Source organism: Sciurus vulgaris, assembly GCF_902686455.1.
Source record: "Sciurus vulgaris genome assembly, chromosome: 19".
NCBI classification, from domain to species: Eukaryota; Metazoa; Chordata; class Mammalia; order Rodentia; family Sciuridae; genus Sciurus; species Sciurus vulgaris.
This window is the reverse complement of record NC_136480.1, coordinates 17,887,338-17,902,001: the sequence shown is the minus strand read 5'-3', so window position 1 is coordinate 17,902,001 and position 14,664 is coordinate 17,887,338.

The window sequence follows — 14,664 nt, the reverse complement described above, 5'->3', positions numbered from 1 at the left end:
GATACCCCCAAAATACAATACAGAGTAACTTTCCAAGGACATTCAGTACAGTGAGTTGCTAAGCTATGTTAATACCATGGGGTTTATATCATTCTTATGACAATCACAGTGTGAGCAATATCTTGTACTATATATAATAAGCAAACTAAAAGAAGGAAATTGCCAGATATTAACTAAAAAAAAAAAAATACACTGCAACAACTCAAATATGTAAATTCTGCAAACAGTTGGGGGAAAATATTCTTTGCGTGTATTTGTAACAGAAAGAAAAATCTAGAATTTGCCATAGTGATTATTAATATAATTGTTTTCCAAAGGAGGTTTCTTGCATCATGTTATTTTTCATCAAAATACTTTGGAAATGCTGGTAAAAACAAATTAATACATTTGCTACATTACAAATTGCCAAGAGAATATGTCATTCCGAGACTTCTGAGATCCTGCCGTTGTCTGCAGACTCAACCTTAGGTGTCTGTCCCACGCTACTGAAACCCCTAACATATCTAGTCCTCCTAAGATGTTGATTGACCCGTGCAGACAGATGACTTAAAGTTCTTTTCAGTACAGTACACTTCTGAGAACTGAGGTGTTATATGTGAATTTCTACTTACCTTTTTCTGATGCCTAAAAGATATTTTAAACTCGGTGTTTTAAAAGGGAGTGCGTGCTTTTCCTCTCCCAAATCTGTTTTTTTTCTCAAAATGTACACTTCAGTGAATGGCAATACTGTTGTTAAATGCTGAAGCCAAATACACAGACATGAATTAAACAGAAACTCCTCAAAAGAAGACACACAAATGGCCATGTATGGAAAAATGGTGAACATCTCTTGCAATCAGGGAATGCAGATCAAAAGCACACTGAGATTTCATCTCACTCCAGTTAGAATGGCGGTCATCAAGAATACAAATAATACTAAATGCTAGAGAGGATGTAGAGAGAAAGGAAAACTTTAACACTGTCAATAGGACTGTAAATTAGTACAACTGCTATGGAAATCAGGGTGGAGGCTCCTCAGAAGACTAGGCAGGGGACCACCATGTGACCAGTTCCTCAGTATTTATCCTGAAGAATCAAAGTCATCATAATGTAGCAATCTATGTATATCAGCACAATTCACAATAGCCAAACCATGAAACCAGCCTAGGTATCCATCAATGGATGAATGGATACCGAAAATACGAGATATATACACAATGAAGTATTCAGCCATAAAGAAAAATGAAATGGTGTCATTTGCAGGAAAATGGATGGAGTTTGAGACCATCTTGTTAAGCACAAACACAGCAGGTCAAGAGTCCTGCGTTTTCTCCCATATGTGGAAGCTGGGAAGGAAAAAGGAAAAGAAAAATGGCGGTGGATAGCATGGAAATCAAGGGAAATCACTAGAGAAAAGGGACCAAGGGGCAGGAGGCAGGGAGGAAGGGAGCTGTTGACTACTGGGGAGTGATGTTGGCTGAATTAGATTGTTACATTGTGTGCATGTACGAATATGTAGAATATGTAAAAACAAATCGCACCAGCATGTACAGCTATAACACATGGGTAAAAATGTGGAAACAAATTTTAAAAAAAACTATTAGGTAATGAACAACAACAGCAAAATTACCAAGGCATAGACATCATCCTCTGCACCAAGCTTTGCCCTCACCCATATCCAAACCACCACCAAATTCCATTGCTATTTTCTCCCATGTGTCCCCTGGGCTGCCCCCTCCTCTGCATCGTGACCACTCTGGTTGACTCTTTTGTATCCACTGGCTCCCCTTCCAGTCTGTTCTCCACTCTCCAGGCAAGGTGATTAGTTAAGTGCAAGTATATCCAGGCTGTTTCCCTCCTAGGAATAATAACAAGAGAATGGTTTTCCATTTCTTTTAGAACATACTTATACATAGTATCTGGGTTTCTTTTGACATAAGTATACATAGGAGGAATTTGATTTCAATCCCATTCTCCCTTTACTTTTCTATCCCTTCATGTCCTTATTGATTTATTTTCGATTGGTATTTTCTACATGTATAAAGATGATATTCCCTTTGGGACATTTATGTCATATGATTCTGTCAGATTCATTCCATATTTCTTTCCCCATCACTTCCTTCCTTCCTCCCTCACTCTCTCAGTCTTCTCTTCCTACTCCACTGATCTTCCCCAAATCTTTGTGATACCTTGTCCCCTCCCTTGCCACCTTCTTTCCCTTATTTTGCTCTAGTTTTTGCATATGAGAGGAAACACTCAACGTTTGTGTTTCTGAGTTTGTCTTATTTCACTTAGCATGATTTTCTCCATTTTCCAGAAAATGTCATCATTTCATTCTTCTTTATGGTTGGGTAAAATGTCATTGTGTGTGTGTTTGTGTGTGTGTAATATATATATAGATCAAGAAAATGTATATATATTATATATAGAGAGAGATGTACATATATATCATATTGGGGACTTGGGTTGATTCCACAATCTGTCTATTGTGAATTGAATTGCTGCAGTCATTGTAGTAACTATCATTATAGTATACTGACTTTATTCTGGATAAATACTAGGGAGTGGTAGAGGAACTTTGGATTATGTAGAGGGAAATGAGAGGGGGGAGGAGGCAGGAGTAAGAAAGATGGTGGACTGAGGCAGACATCATTTCCCTATGTACAGGTATGATTACACGAATGGTGTGAATCTACATCGTGCACAATCATAGAAATGAAATGATGTATCCCGTTTGTGTACAATGAATCGAAATGCAGGCTGTAAAAATAAAAAAGTATATTATTCAAATAAAAAATTACTAAGGAGTGGGAAAGTTGTGTCATCTGGTAGTTCTATCCTTAGTTTTAATATATAAGAGCAAAAATCTTCAGTTGCCCTTCAGGGTTCTCCCAGTCCATGCTTTTCCCATTTTCCCTTCCTCTCTCCATCCCAGCCTTCACCCTGGTATCAAACCCCTCTTCTGCCCTGCTTCAGATTCTCTACTCTTCTGTCCATACTGTGTCAGCCACTGCTGGCCTGAGCAGCGCTGCAGACCCTGATGGAGTAACTGCAGGTGGGTGGAGACCCCCACAGGGCTTGTGAAGCGCCCTTGCCAGGATCTCTTTGATTGGCACCCTGGCGTGAGGTGCTGTGCGGCTGCCCTGTGCCCACTCATGCTTAGCTGGAAGCATGGAGAAATCAACACCATGAGGCGTGAATGCCGACGTAATGGACGAAGGCAGTTAGTGGATGGATTTCAAACCTCTTCTGACCTCTCCTGCCGCCTCTTCCCTTACGGAGGATGGCCCCAAGGGAGAAAGCACTTGTTTGATTGATCAGTGGACAACTCAGTGATGCACCATCTATGGGGTCTCCACACTTTTCTCTGTCACCGTCCCTTTTCCTTAAGCTTGCTACATGGGACCCACTTCCTAATAAATAGTAGCCAATGTACTGATAGCTGAAGGCCTTGCTGCCAAGGAATTCAGGCTAAATCCTTGTCTCCCGTGAGCCTCGGGTCTTTCCCAAACTCCTTGCTCTTCCAAGACCTTCGCAATCTCATTTTCCCTTCACGGAGCACTGGCCTGTTTTCAAGTGATATTATTTCTTTAGGGAAACCTCATAGTATTGCATTCCTCTGGTGAATTCAGCACTGATCACTTATACAGATCAGTGTATTTTTATTTTTATTTTTATTTTTATTGTCTATTTGATAACTGTCTCTAATTCTCCTACTAGCCTAGGAGTTCCATAATGGCTGGTGAGACATTTTCACTTTAACTGGAAATGCCAATCATCTAGCACTATGCCTCATAGGTGATAGGTATTTATTAAATATTTACTACATAAAAGAATGTGAGTCACAAGGAGTAGATATTCCAAATAATGAATGCATTGGAGAAAGCCTAGTCCAGATGCATGAAGACTGCCTCTCTTTGCACCCCATTGCTCTTACTCTGGTGTTGTGTGTCCTGATAAACGATCTCACCCTTTGCCCAGTAACCCAAGGGAATAGTGCTTGAATTGGTCTTGAATCTGCTCTTTCCCTCACTGTTCCTTCTGCAGTCAGTCACCTTCTGCAATGCTAACTCCAAAATATATTTTAAATTCACTTATTATTCTCTATTGCATATTACTGCCATCCTACAAAATTCCAAATCATCTCTCTCCTGTAACAGGCCTTCTTGCCTCATTCCTAATCCCTTATTCCATCTATAAAACAATCCCACAAATGTTATAAAGTGCAATCATATTGCATTAATGGTTTCTCAATATATTTAGCAAGTATCCCAAATTTCTAACCACATGACCACATATGAGCTAGTCCTTGCCTACCTGTGGCTATCCCCTAGAGCAAGCTTGGGCCACTCTGGTCCCTGTTTCTAGAACCCACAAAACTTCTTGCCTCAGAAACACCTTAGGAAAGGCATTCTTATTGTCTGGAATGTTCTTCCAAATCCTATAGAACCTGGCTGATTTTCATGTCTATCTCTGTTTTCACGGAATGCCTTCGGGAAAGACTTTTCTGATTATCAGTTTGAAAATAGCCAGGGCCAGTGATAGGATCTCATTTTATTTCTTCATAGCAATTATTACTACATGAATCTTTATTCCTATGTGTTTTTCTTCTCTGATCCTACCTTAATCTGTTCCATGGGAAGAGCAATGTAGTCTTCTTCACTGTTCTCATTCCAAGAATCAGAACCAGTATACAGTAGGTATCAAATTCATTGAAAAAATTTAATGAAATTAAAGCATACATGGGGAAAATAAAATAATTCATAGTGAGGAAAAAGTCTGATTGATCTGTGCACAAAAAACCTATTGACTTGGGTTTTAATTTTTTTCATATATTTAGGATTATAGTGGCTTCAACTAAAAAACCTTATATGTAATGCAAAAACACAAAATTACACACAGGAGACTTGATTAGAGTGCAAAAAAATGATTTTCTAAAAAACTGACGCCAAATCCTCTCTTATTTAAGTTGCTCATGGTTTTTAAGACAATTATGTGTCACATACTCACTACTTATAATGATAGAAATTGGTCTATAAAGTTTTGGTAAATATAAGCAAGTTACATACAATGAAGTTTACCACAATATGTTATGTATTTGAATGATTATTCTGCACTGAAGTGTTTATAATGTATGCTTGTAATTCCATGGGGGAAATGTTTATATTATCAAGTGAAAGAGAGAGAAAGCATGAGAATCAGCTAAAATTTTAATTGCATTTTAGAATTTCCAACACATGTCTCTGCTTAATTTAAGTAGTGGATGTATCAAAGTCTAAGGTTAAAAATCGTAGTGTTTTAATAAAAGATGTAGTTAAAATAGTCAACCACTAGATGGAAGTGTTTCAAAGTGTTTCAAAACTGCCTCACAAAAGTATCACATAGTTTTCTGTTTCCCCTTCTGAAAGTCTGTATGTAGTTGGGGTTCATTTACAATTCCTCTTTTATTTCTATATGGCAGTCTTATTATGATCATTACTGACTTTCTTTAATGCAATTGTTGCAAGTGGTCCTATAGGTCTTTTCTAACTTCGAAGGGATTGGTGTTTTCCAAATCGTAACAAAGCATGGTAGAATTATCTTTTCACACTATCTACGACTTGAGAAAAATAGTGTCTTAGTCTGACTTTTTAAAATTCTGGTGGAAGCAAATGGAAGTGATCTCTGAATTATTTATATTATCATCTATTTTTAGGGAAATGGAGATTCGTCACCTGGAGGGCTTGTTAAAACAGACTGTAGGGACCCAGAGCCTCTAGTTCTGCAGATTTGAAGCTGGGCACATGGATTTGCCTTTTTGCTAGATTGTCATGTGTGGCTGCTCTTGTCCCGTGGTCTACAGATGGCACCTTGGGAATCACTGACCCACCACGGAGCTTCCGTTTGAAAACAACCACTTACACCTGAGGAAATTTCTGAAAGAGTGAAAGGGTGTCCTAAGTAGAATAACATTCCATCACGACTCTGAATATTCCTTTGAAGGAAGTAGCAAATTGACTTTTAGAATGAATTAGAATGAAAAAGTTACAGCAAACTTTTTTTTTTTTTGGTGATTTATGAACTAAAATCCACAACACAGTATATAAAATTTGAAGGGACTTTCATAACTGCTAGAAAAATTTTTCATTTTTCACTCCAAGAAATGCTAGCCTAGGAAAATTTACTCAACTCTCTGTTTGATGCTTTCCTTTTTAAACTGAGCCAATGATCAACAGCTAATCCTGGGGGATCTCTGAAAAGCTATAAAGTGGTTTAAAATTGCTTTGGCACCTATTTTGGTTCCACGGCAGGGTAATCTCAGGTTTGCTTGTGGTTGTTTCCAACTCTGGGCAGAACGTTACTTTGCAGAGGAATAAACCCCACAGAACTTTCTTAAAATTTTCAGCATCCAGAACTTTGAGTTATGGAGACGCCTAGAGTATGTGGTAAGATAAACACCCAGGTCACCATGCAACTTTGTACAAGGGATCATTGTTGTTTAACCAGAAAGAGCGCACACTAGGACTTCTACCTGAAGGTAGTACTTATCTGAAGGTGTCATTTTTCATTCCCAGGTTTTGCCACGATGTTAGAAATAGTCACAACCTACATTGTAGCTGTGGCTAGTGCATATCTGAAAGAAAAATCCAGTAGTGATTATATAACAGTAAAATTAAACATTAAAAAAAAAAAAAAAAAACCAGATTCTGTTAGTCCCTACAGAATTGGCAAAATTGAAAGAAAAAATTGTTAAAGCCTTGGTTTGGCAAGGGAGTTGCTAACCCATTTGTTTATAACTCCTGCTGGTAATACAAATTGGTAAAATAATTAAGAAGGGCCATTTGGCAATATGTATCACGATAAATGAGAATCTCCGAAATTCATTCTAGGAACATCTTTTCAAATGCTGTATTTCCTCTTTTTCCTATGATTTAATTAAATGTTTAGAATAATCAATATGATGAAAGCATTTTACCTCGTCATTTTTAAGTGAAGTCTGTTATAAAGATGGCATTTCACAGTGATAGAATGTCAGAACAAAAGTCCCCAGGAGTTGGTCTGGTCTGGGAGTCAATACTGTACCATGGGGTATGAACTCTGCATTTAGGGGAATGTGTGTTTTCTGGAAAACATCCACCTTGGCCTCTTATCAGATTCCCAAATGTGCCCCTTTAAACGATTTTGTACTTAATACAGGAGACGTGGGGAATGCTTGGAAACCCAGCTGGCTCAGCATGCTGAGGAACTCCTGGTCTGCAAAATTCAACATGCAATGCAAAAAGAAACCGAGGCCTAAAAGAATTTTCCCAAAGGTACCATACTAACAACAGGATATGCCAAATAAGCAAGCACCGGCTCTGCAAATTCTAATTTCAAATCCAGTTCTCTCTTCGTCTCTCTCTACCTATATCTGTCCTATTCTAGTGTTTCTTCAATGTATAATGTCCATCGTGTGTTTCCATATTTGCTGTGTTGTCTTTATCATGGTTCAGGAACACAAGTCCTTGATACGCACAAAAAAACAGGGTATCAACTTTAGTGCCATTATTGATAAAAGGAATCAGAGAAAGAGACATGCCTGAGGTCACCATTGTCCCTGTGATGAAAGAAAAGAGGTGGCCTCCAAGTTCTTAGGTGGTTGTGTCACCAGCGATACTTCACATTTCAAAGTCCGACTCCTGTCTTACTACCTGTCTGACCTAGCAAACCCCTGAGAATTCGGCTTTGTCATCTGTAGCAATATCAATCTTTCAAGTACAAAGGAAGGAACTCAAGAGAAAATTGTTATTTAAAATAACAAGGAATGAAATAGGCTCTTCTCAAAACATGGCTGGAGATGGGAAAGCACACAGCATCACATGCAGGGTAAGATGATTGTTGGCATAGTCTGGATTCTCCAGAGAAACGGAAACCGTAGGGGACGTGCACACACACACACACACACACACACATGCACATCCTTCTAGTTACGTAGAGGTTTACAGTAAAGAGTTGGCTCATGTGATTATGGAGGAATTAGATGCCTAAATCTGCAGTTGATGAACTGGTCACCTGGGAGAACCAAGGATTTCCTTCCAGTCTGTGTCCAAAGCCTCAAGAACCAGGTGAACCAAGGTCGTGCGCTCCAGTCTGAGTCTGATGGCAAGAAAAGATTGAGGCCTCTGCTTGGGGGTAGACACATACAGACAGGGCATTCTTTCCTAGCCATTTTTTCTCTGCAGGCCTTCCACAGCTTGGTAGAGCCCACCGGCAGTAGGGAGGGCCATCTGCTCTACTCAGTACCAATTCCAATGTCACCCTCATCCAGAAACACCCTTCCAGAACACCAGAAATAATGTCCAACCAGTATTTGGGCACTCTGTGGACCAGTCCAGTTGACCAATAAACTTAACTATGACAATTATCATGTGTGAGAGCAAGCAAGGTTAATTATCATGGCCCTCAAAATAAAAGCATCTAGAACAGGTCAGAAGAAATGCCTCATAATTGACATGATGAGGCGTCGTATGACATCCTCACGTCTGAACAATTTTCTGTGCCACGCTTAACGGTTTTGGCGCGGGAGGTGTTGCTCACGTCTTCCTGCTCTGCTCCGAGAAGGAGAACTTCTTTAATATTCATTGGTTTCTCCTAAACACTCCCATTAAAACCAGCATGTCATAAGTGATAACTGTCTGTAGCATTTCTCAGAAAAATGTCTGGAAGTCATTATAATTAAAAGAAGCGGCAGAGAATTCTGTGTAGGGACTCGCAATTGTGGTCTCAACTCTTGGACTTCCCTTGCATGGAGAATGCTCTATCTTCAAAGTGTGGGCAAGGATTCTCAAGACACAAATGCATTGCAAGAGATCTAACCCTCCTTTAAGGACTGATTGCAGGGTCTTTGTATTTACTCCAAGACTCTGGGCTCATGGCTGTAGTATTCATGGTCTCACCCACTAGGAGGGTGTGTCTTTATTCTTTCTCCTTACAAATTCTTGCTTTCTCTGCCAGCCTTGGTGGAATCAGAGGACACACACAAAGCCACTAATTGCCTGCACAACTCCCTATTGTATAGTTAAGTTCATTGGAACACACATTATACCGGAATCCTGCAGATGGTCAGACACATGGTCTCGAAAATGTTATTTATACTTTGGAACTAGTCACAATGACTACGCTTGCCTAAATCATTAAAAATGCATATTCCATATCAAACAAGCTCCTTGATCTTCCTCCCCGTGCTTCATGCATTGCAGTGCCAAATTAAAAACCATTCATTTCATTTCCTACTTGTCTAAACTAAAATACATACATAAACATCACTATGTGGTATTAATAGTGACAGGGTTATAATAATCAATGACAAAATGTGTTAGCGATTTTTTTTTCTTCCAAGTTTATCTTAGTGATTTAGAGGATGAATTTTAAAGTCAGCACTGCTGATAAAAGAATGGCAACTGATTTCACAGGCCAACTCAATCACTTGGTAGTGACTGCAGAACCATCTTGACCAAGAAGGTGCACTGAAGCAGGACCAACAGAGAGCCAGCATCAACTAGTGATGTCTGCCATGTGCACAGGCAGAGGCTGAGGCAGCCTGTCCACAGGGCATTGTGCCTTTCCTAGGTTTGTGGTTATGAATCCAGGTTTTAAGAGTCAGAAATTCCTGGACTGAAATCCTACCCTCACCACTTACTGGGTAAATAGCTAAATGACCCTAAATGAATGTCCTACTCTGTCGGTGCTGCTAAAACCAAAATGCTTACACTGAGTAATGTATTTAAAAAAGCAGAGATTCACAGAAGAAGAAATAGGAATGGTCAATTAATATTTGAAAAAATGACCAACATCTGTAGCAATTAGACAAATGTAAATTAAAACTACACTTAGATTCCTCCTCATTCCAGCCAGAATGGTAATTATAACAAATACAAGTAATGATAAATGTTGACAAGGATGTGAGGAAAGGGTACACTCATACATTACTGGTAGGACCACAAATTGGTACAGCCACTCAGGAAAGTAGTATGGAGATTCCTCAGAAAACTTGGAACGGAACCACCATTTGACCCAGTTATCCCACTCCTTGGTTTATATCGGAAGGACTTAAAATCAGCATACCATAGTGGCACAGCCACATCAATGTTTATAGCAGTTCAAGTCACAATAGCTAAGCTATGGAACCAACCTAGGTGCCCTTCAACATGATGAATGAATAAAGAAAATGTGGCATATATACACAATGGAATATTACTCAGCCATACAGAAGAATGAAATTATCGCATTTGCCTGTAAATGGATGGAACTGGAGACTATCATGCTAATTAGTGAAATAATTAGTGCTAATTAGTGAAATAAGCTAATCCAAAATATCAATGGCCAAATGCTCTCTCTAATATGCAGATACTAACACACAAGGGAAGGGAAAGAAGGGGAGATGGACATAGGAAATACCATAGAGTGAATTGGACATCACTTTCCTATGTTCTTATATGAATATACAACCAGTGATACTCTACATCATGTACGCATTAGAATAGGATCCTAATTAGGGTAAGTTTATACTCCATGTATGTATAATATGTTAAGATAAACTTTACTGTCATGTGATTCTAAAAGCAACAACAACAACAAAGCAGAGATTCACTTCTCACACTTCTGCAGGCCGGAAAGTGCAAGATCAAGAAGCCAGCGTTTGGTGACTGGTGAGGACTTGGTCTCTGCTTCCAAGATGGCGCCTTAAGGCTGCATCCTCCAGAGGGGAGGAGGCTGCGTGCTTCTCTGACAGAAGAGATAGAAGGTGTGAACTGGATCTCTCTAAGGCACAATCCGTTCATGAGTGTGGAGCCCCTGGGGTACCATTGCCTCCTAACACCCTTATTTATTAATACCATCAGAGTCGGGCTTACATTTGAACATGAAGTTTGAAAGGGATATATGTGCTCAACCAGTGGCACTGAGTTTTCAATGTCTCAGAGCTCAGTTTCATTCATTATAAACTGAGACAACTAATCTCTCTCCTTTTTTCTCTCAATCATTAGGATTCTGAAATGGATGTAAAGTGGTACTCAGTATATAGCTGAGTATGCAATAGAGTTAGCTAGTGTTATTAGCACTACAGTCAGTCATACTATAAAGGATATGATGTCAGGTGCATCACACACCGAAGAGGTAAGTGGTTGACAGAGTTATTAAGAACTCACAGCAATTCCTTATGCATCCTCCTACTCCCCCCAAACTCACCCCTTTCAATCAGGTCCACAACTAAATGAAACAAGGCATACGTTTCACAGGAATTGACTGTGAGATCATGGTAGGGTTGTGGATCTTCAACCACCACAGCATCAAAGGATTCCAGGTCCTGCTGTTTTAGCTCAGTGCTCCTGGGCCATTTCCATGACTGGGCTCCAAATATTTCATCCCACCTCCCTCAGTAGTTTGTTATAACTTTTAATTGTGTTTTGGCAATTTTTAAATGTCACAGTAATTATCTGTACAGGTGCAAAAATATAGACATTCCAATGTCATTTAAAAAATTCGGAAGGCTCAAAGCAGAACATTCACCATTTACCCGAGTTTATCAATGTCTTCTCACCTTTGTTTCAGGTTATATTACTCCTTCCTCAAACAGAACTTCTTGAGCATATTTTGGAATGTGTCAGATACAGGATGAAGAATTCGTGCAGCAAAGACATCCCGGGAGGTGTTTTTATCTAAGATGAAGAGTGGATTTGCAAACTGTGAGGTCATCCAAGAAGACAAGGAGTGGCCAAATGACTTCAGAAAACTTCCTGAGGCTCACAACATAAGGCAGTTCAACCTCTGAGCTATCGACATGAGTTGTAGATGGGTGACAATTTCGTTGTGCCCTGCCCTGTGGAAGGAGGGTCTGGGAGCAAAGTCAGTGTGGGGATCCAGCCAAGTGGGCTTTTGAGAGAGCTTAATCACACCATTTTCCAAAGTTGCTTGAGTAATTTCCTTCTTGCAGTAGAGTTTATCTCCAGTTCCTCTAATGCACAATGAAATGAATATAACTCCTGTAACTCTTTGGCATGTAAAATAATAAATAAATGAGACAGAGTAGGCGCACTCCCCTTGCTAACAGCTGCTCTTCTCTGGTTTTTACTAAAAGAGGCTGCATCTTGCAACCACCCTGCCCTCCCGCAGTGTCTGCTCCGTTTGCAGATGGCAGAAGGAAGCTGCCTGTAGTATACAGTCTGTGCATATCATTAGGATGAGTTATTTCAGCTGGGAAATCGCTGCTGAAAAAAGACTGTGATTTTTGGTGCCCAAAATAAGCATTTATCACATAAAATTTTCAAAGAGAAGCCAAAGTCTTGCCTTCGGTCTCTGGGTACGTGCAGAGATGGTTGGGCTGAGTGTGTAGCCTCATTATGCAGCGTTCCTGCTGATGGAACTTCTGACTTGGACACTTTTTCTTCTCACCAGAAAACCATTTTGATTTTTCTTCTTTAGATGAAAAGACCCTATAATTATGATTCTATATCTCTTCCGGTATATACATTTAAAACAGATTTATTAGAGCAGTAGCTTACCCCCGTGACTATCCAGAAGGTTCTGTAGACCTTGGCACCTCGTTTCATAAAGTTCATTCCTTTAGGAATATAATAGTTTGAATCTGGGGTTTCCCTCAAAGGCTCATATCCTGATGGCTTGGTCACCTGTGCGGCAATGGGACTACTGGGATGTGATTGGATCATGAAGTCTCTGACGTCATCAACAGATTATTTCATTGAAGGGTTCATAGCTGAATGGACTGCTGGGAGATGGTGGAAATTGTAGGAGGTGAGACCAAGTTGAAGGACATGGATCCTCGGGCATGCCTCTGGGAACATACCTTGTCTCAACTCTTTCTCTCTTTCTTTCTGCTTTCCAGCCAGCCACCAAGAGGTGAACAGACCTGCCTCCCCGTGCCCTTCCTCCATGATGCTCTGCCTCACTACAAGCCAGAGTAAAGAAGCCAGCTTAACATGAACTGACACCTCTGAAACGGTGAGACAAAAATGTTCCCTTCTTCAAGTTGTTTTTCTCAGGTATTATGTCACAGTGACGAAAAGCTGACTAACTGGGGAGCAAGTAGATGGGGGACCAAATGGCTTCTATGATGGTAGGGATGTGAAACATAATAAAATAGCCCCCTTCTCAGATAGCTGAGATGCACGTTCAAGGTGTCAGAAGTACAGGATAGAAGTCTGTTGGGTCCAGTGTTTCACAAACTTACTGGGTCTAAGAACTCTTGACTGTTAGAACACAGTTTGGAAAACAGTGATCTCAATCACTTCCTCTCCAAACCCTTAAATGACTTCCTGGTTCTGTCTCTCTCTGTCAATCATCTATCAGTTCAGTTTGGGTGATTGAAACCATTCACTTCATGTACTCTGATCCTCTAGCTAATGGTGGGCCCTCTGCTTCTCCCCAAAGCAGTATAAAATTAGGGTCTCTAGTTTCAGTTTACAAAATGCCCCTTTGAATCCATTGCTGAATTATTGAATTACTGAATCATTGATTATGGCTTTGGTAGACTCAGTGGAAAACTTAAAAAAAAGAAATCTTTATTCTCAAAACTTATAATTTCAATGGTACTTTTCTAGCCAAACTAAAGAAAAAATATTGTATAATTTCAGAATGTTCTCCTTCTCACTGAGGATTATTCCCCTGGTGTTAGTGAGTATAGACCTTGGACACATTTTCAGCACATCCTAAGGAAGGGTCTGGAATAACATGTATCACCAGGGCCGTGTTGCAGACCTGAGGTTAGGACTCGGCAAGGCTCAGTGGGGGAGCACTAGTATAGACAGGGCCCAGATTTCAACCCTCACACCACAAAAGGAAAAGAAGAAAAAAATATAACATGCAGGTTAAGGATTCAGGTAGACCTGGAATCACTTTTACACCTTTGTCTTTACTGGTCACATAATGAAGCTATTCCATTCTCTGACCTTCTGAATGAAGTGAAGCTCACGTGCGATGGTAGAGAAGTGATCAGCCCGTGGTCTGCTAGGAACACATGTCCTAGCAGAGGTTGCTGTTTTTATTCTGGGAGTGAAGACATGCACAGAATAAAAACTAAAATGTCCATGAAAGTCAGCACCACATTTCCTGATGAGACTGCTGCTTCTGCTCTCAAATTTGTACATTGTATTACAACAACCTTTTTGTTTGTATTTATTACTTTCCCTCATTTGCCCTTTGGGATTTTCCTGGGTCAACTCAAAGAATCCATTATAATGCTCAGTAAATGTTAATCATGCAAGTAGCAGATATATTACTATGAAACTTTATTTTTACTGAACCCAATCTTCTTAATAAATCAATAATAATACATCAGGGTGTTAAGATAGATCCAAAGTTATCAGTTATGAGATATCAGACATCCATAGTGTTATAAAAGTGCCTAAAGGAACTAGCTAACTTTAGGTGCCTGAGAATCTGTGAGAGGTCTTGAAACAGTTCATTCACCCTGAGGGTGAAATTTGGGTAAGATTGTGGGCTATCTTGTATTCCATGAATCTCATTTCTGGAAGGGAAGAGCTGTAGCGGATTCTCTATTTGCTTCTAGAGAAAATAACTTTGACATAATTGTGAAGAGAACTTCTAATGGTCCTTAGGTTGGGGGAACATAATGGTCTTAGGTTGGGGTCCTTAGGTTGTCGGTCTCTGATCTGAAAATTCAAGAGATGGGTAGAGATGGGCAGAGAAGCA